The sequence below is a fragment of the Gavialis gangeticus genome, unplaced genomic scaffold, assembly GCF_001723915.1.
Source record: "Gavialis gangeticus isolate Ggan-Ray unplaced genomic scaffold, GavGan_comp1, whole genome shotgun sequence".
Classification (NCBI taxonomy): domain Eukaryota; kingdom Metazoa; phylum Chordata; order Crocodylia; family Gavialidae; genus Gavialis; species Gavialis gangeticus.
In genome coordinates this window covers 5,969,675-5,974,139 of record NW_017729001.1, presented here as the reverse complement: position 1 = coordinate 5,974,139, position 4,465 = coordinate 5,969,675, and positions in this window count along the sequence as shown.

Here is a 4,465-nt window from a genome sequence, read left to right as displayed (position 1 = left end):
CATGCTGATGTAGAGGACTTAGGGGGAAGTGGGGGGCAGATCTGATCCAAATATCAGGAGCTGTGGGAAGAGGCTTTTGCCCTGAAACGGGCTTTTGTGTGACAAGATTCAGACGAAGCCAGGGGATGGGAGAAGGGTAAGGCTGAGAGAGCGTGTGGCAAACGAGGAGTTCAGAGGAAGGTCTGGGTGCCAGGGTTTGATGGTGGGCACAGGGTCATGGTGCCAGGGAGGGCAGGGTTCATGCCATGAGGCCGAAGAGGCCTGCGTGGGCCGCCCTTGGGCAGGCAGGTCTGAGGGCAGCTGGGCAGGGAGACGCCTAGTGGTGAAGCCAGCCAGGCACCGGGAGCCTGCTCCCAGCTTCCTCAGCGCCGCGTCCCTGTGGCACCTGTCTGGTCTCAGCGTTCCTGGTCCCTGGACAGGCTCGGGCCTGGCTCGGGCGGTGGAGCTGCCCCTGCACCCTGGTAGGCACCTTGGGGCAGCGCTGGGGCCGGGGGCTCCTGCAGGGAGGATGAGCCAGGTCCTGCAGCCCCTTGCAGGGGGCCGAGGGGCTTAAGCTGGTGCTGCCCCTATTGGCCAGGGCAGGGCCAGCGACAGCGCGGGCCACAGGGACTTGCAGAGCGCCGGCAATGTCGCCCTAGCTGGTTGTGGTGGGGGCAGGCCTGGACGCTGCCGGCCCTGAGAACGGCCCAGCCTTCATCCCCCGGGCGCTCTCTGCAAGCCCCCGCAAGGCGGTCGTTGTGCCGAAGGGCCTGTATTTTCAAGCGCTGGTTTCAAGCAGGGTCGCAGTCGCAAGAGGCCCCGCGGCACCCCGGCAGCCAGCCCGGCGCTCTCCAGAGCCTGCCCGGTGCATGCCAGGGGTGGCCTGCAGCTCGCAGGAGGCGCTCCCAGCAAAAACAAATGCCGCAAAGCTCAGGGTTGCAAGTGGTCCCCCTATAATCGACAGGGATCCTGGTTTTCTCTGGAAAAAAACAAACCCTAATTTTTGGATTTAAAAAAGTAACTCAAAATCCACATTTTTCCGTGATTAAAATGAAATGCTGCTAATACACAGATCATTATGCAGTGTTGTTTCATTTTAATCACGGAAAAATGTGGATATTGAGTTACTTTTTTAAATCTGAAAATTGGAGGGTTTTTTATCGGAGAAAAGCAGGATCCCTGATAGTCAATGGGGGGCCCTTCCTGGAGCTGCCACACAACAACAGGCGGGGTGTGAGCCCCGCGGGCCAGGGGAGGTATGTGCAATAAGGAATTAAACTTTTTGTTTTGTTTTGGGGTTTTTGGTTTTTTGGTTCAAGCTTCCAGAAGGGTTTGTGCCCAAATATAAAGCCAAGGGTGGACGGATGGGTGAAGTGAGGATAGATCCTGGGGGGAGGGCTGCTGCTGCTGCTCAATCCCAGCTCTGGGTAGGATTAGGATTGTGGAAAGTTTACAGACCTCTGTAAGCAGTGTCAGGAGCTGTATGTAGGGATGGATCAAACCCGTCACACTGCTATAAACTTGAGGAACTCAACTCATCCTGCTTATTGTTAGGGTCATTCACAGACCATCTGTAAAGCCCATCAATAATCAAAGGGCATGAGGAATGACTGTCCCTTTAAGATGCTCCACAATGCTCTTCTTTAGGCATTATAGCATTTACTGAGTTTTCTCTAAATTCACAGCCCTACCTCCCCTTAACAATGTGATAGGTGAGGGAGGTGTTTTGGTTCTTAGCTTTGATTTTTTTTCTGCTGCTTAGTCACTTTTTAGGTGGAAAAAAATACATTGGACTGGAATTTTCCAGCTTGTTTCTCACCTGGAGGGGGAGGGGCTACTCGTGTGTGTTGGGGGTGGGGGGGCATTGAAGGGCTGGAGAGGTGGTCAATGCTAGACGCTATACAAACACATCTTGTCCTGCAGTTTACAGTTTAAATTGACATGACAAACAAAGGGAGGATGGGAAGCAGAAGTGTAGGTAGAAGGTTAGGAGCCGGAACAGAACTGTTACTGGGGACACCCTGGGCCGTTGATGGAGTTCGGTTGTGTTCATCTGGCAAGTACATTTCTGGGAGCAGGGACAGTATCACCGTTCTACCACCACCTAGCAAATGGCCATGATAATTCACAACTTTGGCTTTGTGGTATAAGCTCAAATGGTTCAGAAGGTTTTCATAGTTTCATAGTTTCTAGGGTCGGAAGGGACCTGAGCAGATCATCAAGTCCGACCCCCTGCCATGGCAGGAAAGAGTGCTGGGGTATTAAGCAGACGTGGTTCTTTGGGTAAATCCAATATCTTTTATTAGACCAAGTCAGACAGTTGGAAAAATTCTTTTGGGAACAGATACCCTTTGTCAGGCAGAGAAAGCAATTATTAACTCTGTACCCAGGACAGTCATCCCTGCTCCTGCTGTACAGCCCCCAGGATGCCGACTGCTTGTTTACCGGATGATATTCTTAAAGGATTTGAAGGAATTTCTTCCTACGGAGTAAGAAACTTGCAATTTTTGACAGACGATGTAGTGGACAGAACTGTGGAAGAGAGTTCAGTAAAAAGGAGCACTGCAGGATCTGGTAGTTGTCTGGCTTACGAGAGGTGACTGCTCTGGGCAGTGACGGGGTGGGGTAACATTCAGATTAAACAACACGGCCACAAAGAAACTCCTGGGATGTCACAGGTCGTGTTCCTTTTCCTGTGGCTCTTTCAGGCTTGGGACTGTGATTCCCTTCAGGCTGCTTTGCCCATTTTCATTCCTTGAGGAATGGCAGTATTTCAAACTGGCTTAAGTCTGGTTACGAGCCTCTAAAGCTGATTGATATCAGTGCATTTATATAAGTGAGTCAATGGCTCCTAGGTAACCTTGTGCTACAGTGATGGGGATAGTAATCCTTACACGTTGGAGAGTTTCTTGGCTGCTAGAGCAGGGGAATTCAACTGTCTGGTGACTTTCAGGATCATTTTGGCTCCAGGCAGTTGTCACTTCTGACCCATCACAAAAGTTTGGAATCCAAGTTTTTAAATATGTAGCAAATAACACTTTCCATCTATTAGTCTCATTAGCTTTGCAGAGGTGGAATAAAAATTATTTCCACTTGCAGATGGAGCAACTAAGGCACAGAACAACCAAGTAACCCACCTACATTCAGGCAGCCGAACAGCAGGAGCATTGGAACTAGAACTCATTAATAGCTGCTGGTACCTTTGGCATTATTTTCTTCTGAAGAGAGCAATAGTCATGATCAGAGATCCTGGTTTTCTCTGATAAAACAAAAAAATCCCCCATTTTCAGATTTAAAAAAGTAACCCCAAATCAACATTTTTCCATGATTAAAATGAAATCTCTATATCTATATCATAAGTTGGGGATTTTTTTATTGGAGAAAACCAAGATCCCTGGTGATGAACTTGTAGTTTGGACACAGCATAATACCATTCAATGGCCATTTGTCCTCTCACACTGGTGCATAGCTGGGACCTATAAACTTACAAAGAATAGACACGTTCTTCCACTGTTCAAAGGAAAAGACTTCATGGAGCCACTTAGCCCGCTTTGGTGCTAGGAGCACTGGGAAGTGCCACCAAAGCAGCACACTTGATTGAATGCAGCCCTAACTGGACACAGTACATTGAGTCTTACACCAAAGTGTGGCTGCTCTCACTTAAGCTTAGCCAGCATAAGAGGATTAACTCAAATATCAATAACTGCAGTTAATTCTGCAGTGAAAACATGTCCAAACCCTTTGTTTATGACCAGGTACCTAGGGTTTACTGAAAAACACTAATCCAAGTGATGCCCTGGATCAATCAATGCCCTTGAGTTGAGGTCTCTGAAGTGAATTGTTCACCGAATTGCATCCCATTCACCTCCTAGAAGTTACAGCGTCACATATATTTATGCAGGTATAGAATTTGGCCCTCCATGGCTAGGTCTGTACTAGCAGTGTGTGCACACGCATGCATATATGTTCTGCTGTTGCTAATACCATTGCAGTTTACTAGCAAGAACAACCTTCACCAATGCTACCGTTGTGTGAGCTGCACCTACTAGGAATTACAGGAATAAAAAATCTTAGCTTAGAAGCAAAATTGAGTTTGCAGGCCTGGCAATTAGGAAAGACATCTAATAATTTCTAAGCAGAGCAGTAGGCAGAGAGCAGTTGCTTTGAGATAAGCAGCTCGGTAGTAGGACTGCTTTGAGGAGGCTTTTCTGGGAGCAAGTGACTTTGGGTTTCTGATTGGTGCTTGAGTGCTTACCTAGTGCCTTGTGTGTGTGTATGTGTGCTTCTTTTTCTGTGGTGTGTGTGTTTTTTTTTCTTCCCCTCTCTGGAGTGATTGACTGATGGATTTGTTTTGCATCAGGCTGGCTTACCTAATTGAGGGGCAGAGCTAGGCTAGGCTCCTTATCTAACACAGGAGTTTGCCTAGGGAGGGAACCAGGAAGTAGGAGACTCTGTGTGTGTGTGTGTGTGTGTGTGTGTGTGTGTG